This window comes from Pan troglodytes, chromosome 16 (assembly GCF_028858775.2).
Source record: "Pan troglodytes isolate AG18354 chromosome 16, NHGRI_mPanTro3-v2.0_pri, whole genome shotgun sequence".
Classification (NCBI taxonomy): Eukaryota; Metazoa; Chordata; class Mammalia; order Primates; family Hominidae; genus Pan; species Pan troglodytes.
The window spans coordinates 71,803,800-71,817,705 of NC_072414.2; the positions used below are offsets into that span (position 1 = coordinate 71,803,800).

The 13,906-nt window shown below is 44.2% G+C and overlaps 1 long non-coding RNA gene across 1 annotated transcript; it reads right to left on the reverse strand.

Moving 5' to 3' along the window:
- Positions 1-2,615: 2,615 nt before the first annotated feature.
- Positions 2,616-12,806, reverse strand: LOC129135375 (uncharacterized). Its single transcript, XR_001709510.4, has 4 exons — positions 12,713-12,806; positions 12,386-12,507; positions 7,266-7,393; positions 2,616-6,715 (listed from the first exon to the last, which is right to left on the reverse strand). It is a non-coding gene; the product is annotated as an uncharacterized LOC129135375 (long non-coding RNA).
- Positions 12,807-13,906: the final 1,100 nt, after the last annotated feature.

Sequence of the window (13,906 nt, forward strand, 5' to 3'; positions counted from 1 at the left end):
GCTGGTCCTGGAGAAGGCTGAAGCAGTTGAGGGAGGGTCCACAACAGGACACTACTGCCTCTGTTCTGATTCTGGAACGGGGGAAAGAAGATTGGGGTGGAGGTGAGCAGAAGAGAAGGGAAGGACAAGAGAAGAAAAGGAGAAAAGGAGGTGGGTGAGAGACGAAGGGGAGGGAGTTGGTGCAGGACAGTGGGGAATCCACTGGAGAGGAGCCAGCAGGGGTGAGAAAGGGTTCCAGAGACCAGGGTCAGAACTGCACTCTAGTCCTACCACTGGTAGCTGGAAAAGAACCTAATTTGGAGATACCCTCAAGCAGACAAAGGAAACTTACATTAGTGGAGGGAGGAAGGGAAGGGGCAAGTGACTACTACAATTCCCAAGCCAAGTACCCTGGGCTTATACCTGATTCCCAGAATCCAAGTCCCTTTCCACAATATCCCTCTGCCTTCTGCATGAAAGCCATTGCAAATTAATGTACCTCTAAGAGGCAAATAACTTCCTCTTAGATTGAACTGCTAGCAAAAGACCAGTCATTTTTATCTCTGATTAAAATGTCCATGGAAAAAATTAGAAATAATTCAGCAAAGAGAGCTACCACTCTCTCTTTGGAGAGAGTTACAGAATGCAAAATAAAGTCGAAGGTGGTGGTAAAGGCAGCATGCTGCACCTCTGCATATCAGAATAACCAGGCTCTTTCCTGCCACTATATATACAGGGTTCATTGGGTGGGTGGGGTCACTAGGGTCACCAGAATATGCAACCAGAGCAAGAAGGACTCTAAAGAGCCACTTATTCAGTGCTTCTCAAGTGTGCCTTTGTCAGAAGCACTTGCTAGCACAACAAATCAGTCTTTTTTTTCTGGAAATTCTGGTTCAGTACATCTAGGATAGGACCAGAAAAATCAACATTTTTAAACAACAGCCTAAGGTGGTTCTTATGATGTGGCAAGGAGTTGATTTTGTCCAGTGCATCTTACATTCAAATCACCCAAAGAGATTAAAAACCATTATCAGGGAGTTCCATTTCTGCCTTTGATAGGCTAATATATTCAGATCAACTCTACTACCAAGAACAAATAGAAATGCCCTGTTTGAATGCATCAGAGAGCTATCAAATGTGGTGAGGTCTTACGGCACCAAGATCTCAGAGAGAAAGAAAGCACAGAACTGAACCTGATATTTGGCACAGCTTTTTGCCTCAAAGCATTTGTTGATTCTTAAGAAAAACTTAAAAGCTGAGAAGTTGTGCTTTGTAGAAACTGATCAGTGAAGAAGCCAAGAGGAGAAATGAAGTAGAAACTGGCAGCCAGGAGTCTACAAAGCTAAGCAGAGCTTTGCTGCCCCACCATCCTGGGGAAACAAAAATAGTGCAGCCATCACCAAAAAGGAGCGGCCCTGGTATGCAACCCAAGCTTTCAGAAGGAACTCCTGAAGCCTGGGAATAAGGACTAACCCAAATAAGCCAGTATTCACAAAGACTAAAGCCTGGCTTCAAATCTGCTCAATCCCAGACTGGATTATAACAATCTGCCCCTATCTTGACTTCCAAAAGCAGAAAGAAGTAAATGCTCTAAGGGGAAAATAGCATCATCCAGAGGCTCAAATTCTCTCTTCAGTTTTTCATACACAATGCCTGACATTCAATAAAAAGTTACAAAAACAAGACCAGGTGTGGTGGCGCTCACGTCTGTAATACCAGCAGTGTGGGAGGCGAGGCGGGCAGATCACGAGGTCAGGAGATCAAGACCATCCTGGATAACGTGGTGAAACCGCATCTCTATTAAAAATACAAAAAAAAAAAAAACAATTAGCCAGGCATGGTGGCATGTGCCTGTAGGCCCAGATACTTGGGAGGCCGAGGCAGGAAAATCGCTTGAATGCAGGAGGTGGAGGTTGCAGTGAGCCAAGAGATCACGCCACTGCACTCCAGCCTGGGCAACAGAGTGAGACTCCATCTCAAAAAAAAAAAAACTTTTTTAAATAAATGAATTATGAAGCATATTGGGAGATGCGCAAGGCCAGAAACCAAGAGAAAAAATAGACATAGAAAGAAAAAGCTCTAAGGAGACTCTGATGTTGGAATGATCACACAAAGACTTTCAAAATAACTGATTAATGTGTCCAAGAAATTAATTTTAGCAAAGAGTTAAATCTATTTTAAAAAATCAAATGAAAATTCTAGAACTGAAAAATACAATAATTAAAACTAAGAACTAAATAGATGGGTTTAATAGCAAACTAGACACAGCTGATAAAAAGATTAGTGAATTCAGAGATAGGTCAATAGAAAATATCCACACTGAAAGAATGAGAGGAAAAAATGAATGGAAAATACAGGTGGTAGTAGAGGGGCATGCATGGGACATAATGGGACATGGCAAGTAGGTCCAACATACATGTACTTGGAGTCCCGGAGAGGAAAACAACAAATGGGTCAGAAACAATTTTTACAGAGATGATGACTGAGAATTTTCCAACACTGACAAAAGGTATCAAATCACAGATTCTAGAAGTGTTATGAACCCTAGAGGAGTTCAAAGAAAACCACATTTAGGCACATGTAGTAAAACTGCTAAAAAACAAAAACAAATGGGAAAATCTTAAAAACAACCAAAGTTAAAAAGTAAATCAATTTTTAATTTATTAATCCATTATTTACTTTCATTATGTATTAATGGTCAATTATATCAGAATCTCTGAGAGTTAGGCCAGGGCATGGGGCAAGTGGAGAGGGCTTTTTACAAATATACATTCTAGAGCACCATTAGAGATTGTGATTGAGCCAACTTGGGGCAAGGCCCATGAATCAACATTTTCAGCCATCAACAATGGAGTTGATTCTGGTGTACAAGTTCACAAACTACACTTCCTCAAACGTAGCTCTGTCCTTATCCCTTTATAACTAAGGAAACAGAGGCCCATCCAGGTAAGACTGAGGTCAGCTCAAGGTTATACTGTGAATCAATGGCAGGGCCACAGATAGCACATTGTACAGTCACATGGCAATTCCAAGAAGCAACTCTTCTAACCTGGTACCTACAGGCATCCTAGTCCACAGCAAGGAAGGCAGGGGCCCCAAGTGCCTGTAAGGATTCTTAGCCACAGGAAAGATATCAAGAAGGGATTGAAAATACTTGCTCACCTCTACAGGACAGGCATGTGTGAGGCACTTTTACAAATTCCTTTTGATTCCAAAAGTGGGCCCAACTCTATACCATTTATCCAACTTACTATACTGTATTAAATGCTTGATCCATTATCTCTTTTAACCTTTACCACAAACCTATGAGGTAGATATTATTATCATTCCTCATTTTATAGAGGCACAGAGAAGTTAAGTGACATATACGAGGTCACACAGATAAGTGGGGGAGTCAGGAAATGAACCTATTTAGAGTATACATTACTCCTCCGTTCTACTGCCCAAACCTGACTCCCCTATCCCCACCCACCCACCAATTCTCACACACTTACCCTGCAGGTCAAAGGGTGGTTTCTTTAACATCTCCGGCTCTAGACTGTTTTTGGTGATGGGATAAGCCCAATGGAGCAAAAGGAGAACAGGAACTGGAACTGGACCCCTAGGTAATCACCCTAGCACCGCCACTCCACTCTGTGGATTCACCAAAGTTCCTTCCCTCCTGTGGTGGTCAATTTCTTCATTTGGAAAAGAGGGTTTTCATACCTATTTCATGATTGTGGTGAGATTAAATACCTTTGAAAGCCTTTCACTACTCCAAATGTGAGCTCCAGAGTGTGGCTGACATGGGAGGGGTAAGTGTGGGCTCTACTGTTCTTGGAAAGACCTAGGCACCGTGTCCCATAGTGGCTGGCTGCACCGTGGACGGCTCCCGAGAAGCTGGGAGGCTCAGTCTGCAGAGTGACGCTGTGCTGCCGGCCCGCAGTGTGCCGCAGTGTTCATTTCCGCGAGAGCCTACGCCTTTACGAGGTGAGCTCATGCTCTGTCCACTATCCGCACAGTCGACAATTCCCACGTTATTAAATGGCCCGCCTGGCTGCACTTATTTTATAAAATAGCATGAGCAGCCATGCAGTTATCTATAGGTTTTTCAATAAACTTGGAAATCTGATCATCTCAGTCTCTGAAATTTCCCTTCTGGTGGCTGATGTTGATGAGATTTTTTTTTCCTACTTTTATCTAGGCTTTAATAAAAGGCTGATAGATTAAATGGTATGAAAAAAATGCTTTTACAAGTGATAATAATACAGACAGGGGTAATTCTGCGCAAAACTGTCAAGAGAATAAAATGAGGTATGGAACTCTCCCCTCTCCTTTTGTTACCTTTCGTCTCCATGGGGGTTGGGGGCTGTGACCTACCTTCACCCCTGCTGCAGCTGCCCTGAGCTCAGCATCCTCAGGTGATTTTCTATGATATTTGGAAATCCTTTATAGCCCCTTTGCCCCTAGAAGAAAACTCCTATTGTGCTGCCTTCTACCAAATAACATGTTGGGGATTTAGTAATCACGTGACAAAGATCTTTCCTCTGCAGACAGGCCTATATCCCTGGGGTTCAAGGGGAAGGATTAGAGAGGAAAAGAGGGGAAGGTTGAGGCGGAGGTCAGGGATGAGCAATAAGAAGAGAGGAGGAAGAAGAGACAGAAGGATAAAGGGAGACAGGAAGAGGAAGATGGGTATGGAGGGGGAGAGGGGGGATGTGTAGTGGTTGGAACATCTGCAGAGACTGAAAAAGCAAGAAATGTAACAACTTGGTGAAGACACAAAGGCTTGTAAGGAAACCAAGAGAAAAGCCAGGTTTGGGGAAAATGTCGGAGTCCAACAGAATAGACTAGCCAGCTGGGGATGGGTTGAGTCTTGGGGATTCATAACCAGAGAGAATTAAGCCTAAAGGGCATTCCTAAGCTAACAGAGACCCCGTTGGGCCCAGCCTTCCTTGGAAGGAGCTGATTACTGCAGACCTGACCTGAAGGGCTGAGCTAAAGCAGCTACTCTTGCCCTGGCCCAGGGTGTCCTGGTGGGAGGCAAGGTGAGGCCTTTGTGGCAGCCTCTTTGGCCATGTGAGGACAGCCTGGTCTAGCAAGCGGGTATAGGTCCTGCAGGGGAGACCAACGCTAAGCACCACAGGAAAGGAGCCCTATTCCCAGCCTTCCTGGTACGGGCCCAGTGACTGCCCCTTCAAATCTGTCACATTCCCATAGAAGCCTTTGTAGACTCAGGTACATGAGGTAACTCAAGCAACCAGGTCCAACGTGAGCTGGAAGCTTCAGGACCCCTGTGAGGGCTGGAGAAGAGAGCCAGGAGTCCTCCCCTTCCCCTGCACTCCAAATGAAGAGCAGGTAAAGGGCACTGAAAAGAACATGGGCTTTCAGATCAGAGGACACTTAGTTCCTTGGTTCAAATCCCAAGCAAGCACATCCTTGGAAGATGGCCTTGGCCTCAGTTTCCTCTTCTATAAAATCGGGACAGTGATACTTCATAGTGTTGTGAAACTAGATATGCTAATATATGTAAATATATGGAAAGTAGTTGTTCCACACTTCCTCTTCCCCAGCTCCATGTGAGCACATGGAAGGACTTTGGCCAGAGCGACACACCTGTCCTTTCGCTCCTCCTCCCCTCACTCCTCCTCACTCTGGATGGTGAGTTATACAGAAGGAACAGAGCATGTTAGATTCAGCCCCATCTGGTTTCTTTATTTTGGATCTGACCCCCCACAGGAAGAGTGCTCTTTCTTCAATACCACCTGTATTTTCCATTCATTTTTTCCTCTCATTCTTTCAGCGTGGACATGCCATGCACTGAGCTCCTGCCCTAATGAGAAAAACTACGGTATCTGGCCAGTTCTTCTCGTGACTGGTTGGAGAATGGATGTCTCCGATGTAGGAGTCTAGTACTAGGAAGCTGTATACCCAGGCTACATCCACCAATCCATTATCAATCAAGCTGATCTTTCGACCTAGCCCCATATGACCCCTGTGTCTGTCTGTCAGGTGGTTCTGAACTCAGGGGAGGAAGAGTGATATTTGGTGGCTTTCTGATACATAGAAAGTACTCATTAGTACCAGCTACATATGCATCCCCAGAGGCAGGGTCCTTCCACTAAATCTTCTGGTGACTCTCAGTCCACCTGAAGGGACACTTACCCCCCTATATAAAGTAACCCCAAATGAGCAAGAATTGGTCAGCAAGCCATAGTCTTCCATTTCAGTTGTATGATGGACCTTGGGAAAAACAAGAGTTTTATCTCTAACTTGCCTCTGTCCCAGAATCTTGACACCACTCTGCTCTTTGTCAATGTGTGATCTTAAATGAGCCACCACATCCTCTGCTTAGAGCTCCCATCCTCAACCCACATATTTATTTGACTTCCTCCAAGAAAACTTCAGATACCATGGTCTGGAAGACACAGGTTGCTTCTCTTTCCTCTCCACTATCCCAGGTAGTTCTGATCACAGGGCCCTGATTCCCAACCCAAACAAGGCCAATCAGAGGCTCCCTTCCAGGGATTTAAATATTGAGCAGAGATACCCTGGTGGTACCCTAAGAGGTTTAAAGGTTTCTACCACTAAGATTTCTGGGGCTCCCCTGCTTTGTGTCCTTCGTGCTGCCTATGTTTAGTTTGATTTTGCAAACTCCCCAGTATCATTCTGTTGTAGTTCAAGTTCCCCAGGAAACAGATTGAGCTGGTGATTTGTGTTCAGAAAGATTACTGGAAAGTGCTCTCAGCAACAACACCTGTGAGGGAGGAAAGGAAGCGGGATTGAGCAGAGACTAGGACCTGAAATGAAACTGTGCACTGCACATAGGCCTCAGCCAATTCCTGGGGAGCTGGAGCTAGGATGGCCCTTCAGAGGTGTCCTGCCTTGAAGCAACGAAGGCTTTGCACCTCCAAAATGACCAGGTATTGGGTATAGGCTGCCACCAAGAAGGGGCTGTAACCTTGGGCAAGGTGGCCCTCCTTAGCCAAGGACAATTGCAGGGGAGGCCTCAGCTCAGAGCTACCTGCCGCCAACATCCTGGGAGCTGGAGGAGAGCATACCTCAGTCCTAATGAGGAATTGGGAGGCATGCCACAGCATCTAGTCCTCCTTCCAATAGCTCGCTTTTTTCTTACTTTAGTCTTTGCTTGAAGCAAAGAACCATAACTGATATACAAAGCAATCTTAGACTATAGACTCCAATTTACCTCCTGCTCTTAGAGACCCTCTTCAACATCTAAATCAAGGTTTATCTGTCCACCTCAAATTACCCCCCATTCAAAAACCAGAACAAGAACAAGAACTTACGTCAACAGGAACGCTGTGCGAGCTGTTAAGCAGTGTGGGGTTCTGCTTGGCAATCAGTCTATGACTGTCAGCTCTTCATTTCCAGTAACGATGTACAGAAGGATGTTAGATGGGACTTCTCCTTTGGTCTAGAATTTTCCACAAAGCAAGGACAATAAATGACAAGTATCACCATATTCTAAAGAGAGGTAATGAACATGTTGTTTTAGACTGGGTCCCCAAAAAAGCAGTGCCTGGGACAAGGAATTGCATGCAGAAAGTATATTTTGGGAAATGATCCCCAAAAAACAGGAGTGGGGACTGGGAAGACGGAAACAGAAGGAAGGCCAATTTGAGGGTGAATTATCCACCTGGTTGCCACCATGGGCACAGAAGTTCGCTGCTACTAGCCTGACAATCCTCTCAGGAATGATGGAGAATACACCTCGGAATTGTCTGCCAAAGGACTGGAAGACAAGATAATTTATCCACTGGCTTCTAATCCACACTGGCCAAGCATTCATTACCCCTTGAGGTGTTAACTACCACACACTTCCAGGTTTGTACATGCACCAGAATGACTGAGAAGGTCCTTGCAAGGGTCTCACTCAGATGTGACATTCCAGGGTTGAAAATCATGCAGGTGAGGAGAACTGCTGTCTGGCTTCACCTGTATGCAGCCAGTCTGCTGTACCCAATGGCTGGAGGGAAAAAAGTGGTCTGAAAGGATGTAGGTGCAGGACAAGGGGTGTCCAACATGCACATCCACGCAGGATTTACCAACAGAGAGCCAGAATGGCTCTTTAGTCGCCGCCACCATCCTTCTCCAGGCTGTATTAGAAAAAAAGAGATTAAGCAGACTCTTTGAAGAAAGAGGACTTGTAAGTGTAAGGGTGCTGTGACATTTTCCTTCCTCTCCCCACGATTCCCTGCCATCACTCCAAGCCAAGTAAAGGCTGCTTCAGAGTATGGAAGTGTTTGCCAAAAGAGGAATCTACCTCCTGGCAGAATCAGACACCCTGGTGCTACTGTTAGCTCTGGGAGGAGAGGAACAGCAGTTCCTGGGAGAATGTGACATGTGACTTCCAGCACTTGGGGAAGTAGCAGAACTCTGACAGTTGTGGACTGTCTGGAGCAGCCCTCAAGAGTAGCATGGGAGCAGGTGACACTTCCAGTCTGGCGTGCAGCCAGTTACCTATTTAGTCGAGTAGTCACCTCAAGGGGAACTATTAATAGACTCAAGTCATCCTGAAAGGACTTGGTCAAGAAGGCTGCCACTGGGCTAGGGAACTTCAGGAGTGTGCTTCTGCAGGGCAGGATCTGAGCAGAGACTGTCAGAAGTAAGCTAGAGAATGGTACAATACACACAGTGCCAGCAGAGGTTCTGCATAAAAACCACAAAGGAAATCTAAGAAAATCCACTTGGCATTTGACACACAGAAGGCACTGATGGCCAGGTTATACTAGCACTGATTCGAGGTGGCTTTGCCTTTCTCCTTGACTGTCAGAACTTTCAAAGCCATTAGAAAGGTTGTGGAGCAAGGAAAATTAAATTCTACACCAAGACTACATCTGAGCTGGGAGAGGAGGGGGACACAGAAGAAAGAAACAAGCATAAAACTGGATAAGAAAATGAAACTTTGATTTAAGATTGGGCTGCACTTTTTGATCCCTGAAAATGGAACTTCTTTTTATATCTGAAATGTGACAAAAAAATGAAAAGATTTTCCCTAGATATGTTCCTGGGCAGGAAAGGCAGATCCAATTGATCTGAAAAAGAATAAGTTGATTGTACCTTCCAGGACTGGGAGTCATCCTTGAAACCAGATGTAGGCTGTGGTCCTCACCAGATGTTAGCACTTGGAGGACAAGAAGGCATATGAGACCAGAGAACACACCTGGGACTAGCTGCACACCTGCAGAAAGCCACTGGCTTGCGGACTATACTTCCTCCACCCTATGTAGCCTTTTTTTTTTTTTTTTTTTGAGATGGGGTCTCACTCTGATGCCCAGGCTGGAGTGCAGTGATACAATCTTGGGTCACTGTAGCCTCAAACTCCTGGGCTCAAGCGATCCTCCCACCTCAGCATCCTGAGTAGCTGGGACTATAGGCACGTGCCATCATGCCCAACTAATTTTTTTAATTTGTAGAGACAAGATCTATGTTGCCCAGGCTGCCTGTGTGGCTTTGGTGTCAGAAGTCATCTCTGCCAGACAAAATCTGCTGCACCTCTAGACAACTGGATATGATTCTCATGGCTGGCAAGAGGGTATTCCAATTTAAGCTGAGCTGCCCCATGTCTGTCTGTGATATTTGCCTATTCTCACATTAAATTTACCTCTGGACAGCAGATTTTAGATCCCCTATAGAAGTGTTCCTCTAATTTTAACATGCAGAAGGCACCCTGGGGTGTTCATGTAAAATGCAAATTTCCAACCCCCGTCCCCAGAGATTCTGATTTAAGAGGTAGTCTGTAGAAAACAGTTTGAAAAATAGTGCTCTAGAAAACAGTGCTGTCCAATAGGACTTTCTGCAATGATAGAAACAGAGCACTATTCAATATGGTAGGCACTAGCCAAATGAGCCTATGTAGCAGTTAAGATGTGGCTACCATCTTAACTGTTTACCAAGGAAGTAAGTTTTAAATTTTATTTAATTTTAATCAATTTAAGTTTAAATTGTCCCATGTGACTAGGGCTTCCACATTGGACAGTGCACCCTAGAATCTTGTTACTCAAACTGGGCAGCAAACAACAAGCAGCAGCAGCAGCACCCAGGATTTGTCAGAAATGCAGAATTTCAGGCCCCACCCTAGACACCTCAGACCTACTGAATCACTATCTGCATTGTATCAAGATCCCCAGGTGATCCACGTGCCAATAAAGGTGAATACTCACTTTCTAGAATATTTTGGTGGTTCACTGACTCTTCCATTCCCGAATCATCCACTATCTGTTAACACACTTTTCTTGTTATAGACTAATTATCATATTCAATTGTATAAATCTAGTTCTTACCCCACATTGTTGGTACCTAGCATTATTGGTCTGAAGGGTATAAAGTGTGTGTGTGTGTGTGTGTGTGTGTGTGTGTGTGTGTTTGCGTGTGCGTGCGCGCACACGGAGGAGGGTGGGGAGAAATGGGGATGGGGGGAGAGAGAGAGAGAGATAACGCAAGGTTATAGCCAGGCTGGAAAGGGCACCATCTGCAAGCTAAGGGTTTGGACTTTATTCCTCGGGCAATAGAGAACCATCAAAAGCTGTTAAGCAGGTAGGTGGCTTGGGCAGAGTTATGTTTTATGAAGATAATCATGGAAGTATGGAGGATGGCCTGGAGTATGGAGGACGGCCACACAGATAACTAATCTCTACCGTCCTCTGGTTCTTACATTAAGTATACCTACAGGGAGTAGGACTTGCTATCTTATCTTACCCCTAGATTTGAGGAACAGCAAGTACTTAGGACTTATAGCAGTGTATCCATTCTACATGGTCAACATCTACAGTATCCCAACCCAGATCTTCAGAATAATATAGTATTCTTTATCTCTAAGCTTGGGAGGAAATAACAAACACTTTTGTATTTCAATCCTGAAGAGATTATTTCTTGGTGATAAACCAAATGTTTGCCATTTATAGTAGTGAACTCTTTGGGATCTGACTCACCATTGAAACAACAATTTGCTTTGAAAGTGTACTTTTCAAACATACTGTTTTAAGACTAAAAGGATAAATAAGACATTCACGAGACACATAATAATCAAAGCAATAAAATACTACAGGTTTTCCTTCAGATATCTTTTTCATTGGCAATGATATGGTCTGTTATCATAAGCCTCAATATTAAAATGAAAAACAGGCCAGGCAGGGTGGTTCACGCCTGTAATCCCAGCACTTTGGGAGGCTGAGGCAGGCAGATCACCCGAGGTCAGGAGCTCAAGACCAGTCTGACCAACATGAAGAAACCCCGTCTCTACTAAAAATACAAAATTAGCCTGGCATGGTGATGCATGCCTGTAATCCCAGCTACTCAGGAGGCTGAGGCAGGAGAACCACTTGAACCCAGGAGGCGGAGGTTGCAGTGAGCTGAGATCACACCATTGCACTCCAGCCTGGGCAACAAGAGCGAAACTCTGTCTCAAAAATAAATAAATAAAATAAAATAAAAAAACAGTTGCAACTGGTAATGGGAAGAGGCAGAAAATGGGAAGGGGAAGAGTAGGGGACTTAAAAAGTATTTCTAGTTTTTAATCTAGTCTTGGAAATCCTTCGATATACTCAGAGATAGATCCTGGCAGCCAGGGGAAGTCTGAAAGGGAAAGACCCAAAAGAAAGGGATCTGTTGTTTCCTAGGTGACAGGGGTCTTAAAGGCACTCTGTTCTTAAAAGAATAACTTAAAGAAGTTATTCCACCCAAATACTGTGGGCAAAATAACAGCCCCAACCAGAGCACTCAGACAGAAGACAAAGAGGCTTGTATTGGGACACAGGGGGACCAGAAAGATGAAGAAATCCTGGGGAGGCCAGTACCAGCAAGAGGCTACACACACAGATACAGTCACCACACACAACAAAGGAGGGACTGATGGAGTTCATGACCCTGTAGCTCAAGCAGAGCTGCTAAGTGGAGTGACCAGTGAACCTAACCCACTGGGGTTTGGGAAGAAGACATTAGAACCTCTATTAATATTTACTTTTCATCTTTAAAAGACAAGAAATTGCATTTTGCTAAAAGTTAAAATTTAGATTGACATCAGCCCCTCCCTCCACTTGCAAATCAGAAGGTCCTATGTCAGGTACAGTATACAAGCTGTGGTGGGAGGTGGCAGGGGTGTAGGAGTTAGATAACGTGGGAGGGGTGTTTAGTTGATTTCAGCATATTGAGATGTACTGCAGTTCCTAGGTATGTGCCCAGACACAAGGGCTTACCTATTAGGTAGTTTTTACTAAACCGAGCCACTGGACAAGTAGCTTAAAAAGATTCTTGGTGGCTCACGCCTGTAATCCCAGCACTTTGGGAGGCCGAGGTGGGCAGATTATGGTCAGGAGATCAAGACCATCCTGGCTAACACGGTGAAACCCCATCTCTATTAAAAATAATAATAATACAAAAAAAATTAGCTGGGTGTGGTGGCACATACCTGTAGTCCCAGCTACTTGGGAGGCTGAGACAGGAGAATGGCATGAACCCGGGAGGCGGAGCTTGCAGCGAGCCGAGATCACACCACCGCACTCCAGCCCGGGCAACAGAGCGAGACTCCATCTCAAAAACAAAAACAAAAACAAAAAGATTCTTGCAAAGAAACAGCAGACCAAGGATAATTGTAATACAGGTTGAACATCCCAAATCGAAAAGCCAAAATCTGAAATGCTCCAAAATCCGAAACTTTTTGAGTGCCAACATAAGGCCCAAAGGAAATGTCCATGGGAGCATTTCAGATTTCAGACTTTCAGTTAGGGATGCTTACCTAGTAAGTATACAATGCAAATATTCCAAAATCCAAAAAAATCCAAAATCCAAAACACTTCTGGTCCCAAGATTTCAGAGAGGAGATATTCAGCCTGTAATGCAAGCAAAAATGACAACACTAGTTGATACTTCTGTTCCTGGTGCAAGCTGTTCATCAGCCAGGAAAAAACATTAAGTTTTACCAATAAGTCAGCCAAAAAATTTGAAACTATCACAAAGATTTTTTAAAGTAGGTATCTGTGTTCACCATGGTTAATGATGAATCTCACTCTTCAGATACACACAATGAAAAGTGTGAAGCCATCACAATTAGCAGAAGCTACAGATCCGGAAGATAAGACGAACCTCCACCATGTGTTCAGCAATACTTAACATCATAAGATACTAACTCCAATACTTGTTAAGCAATGCTCACTAAATATAGTCATAAATGTTTATAAACCTTTCAAAAGTTTTCTCACTTAATAGCAAAAGACAAAAAGTAACATACCATTTAAAAAATACTTGTTCTTCATACCATGGAAATGTGGATGAAATACTGGTGAAACAATTTAGGGGGAAAAAGACCCTGACCCATCTTTTTGTCAGGAAGTACTATTGGATGACAAGTAGAAAACACTGCTGACAATCTGAAGAAATAAGTACAGGAAGAAATTTTTCAGGGCGTGAGGCTGAGTAGAAGGAGAGATGTTTCCAACATGTCTCCTCTTACGGTACCACTGCAGGAAGAAAGACATTAAGGTAGCGATGAAGTGGTGAGGATATATTTCTCAAAATTAATCTACCTTAAAAAAAAAAAAAAAAAGTTTGTTTTATGAGCAAACTAAGTCTAATCCCTGATGGAATGGCTACTTTGACTGAAATGTTTTTTTTAAAGGTGAGATGGGGCTGGGCACAGCGGCTCAGGCTTGTAATCCCAGCACTATGGAAGGCCGAGGTGGGCAGATCACTTGAGGCCAGGAGCTCAAGACCAGCCTGAGAAACATGGCAAAACCCCATCTCCACTAAAAATGCAAAAATTAGCTGGGTGTGGTGGCACACTCCTGTAATCCCAGCTACTTGGGTGGCTGAGGCAGGAGAATCGCTTGAACCCAGGAGGTGGAGGTTGCAGGGAGTCAAGATCACATGACTGCACTCCAGCCTGGGCAACAGACAGAGGCTCTGTCTCTAAATATATATATATTTTATATAT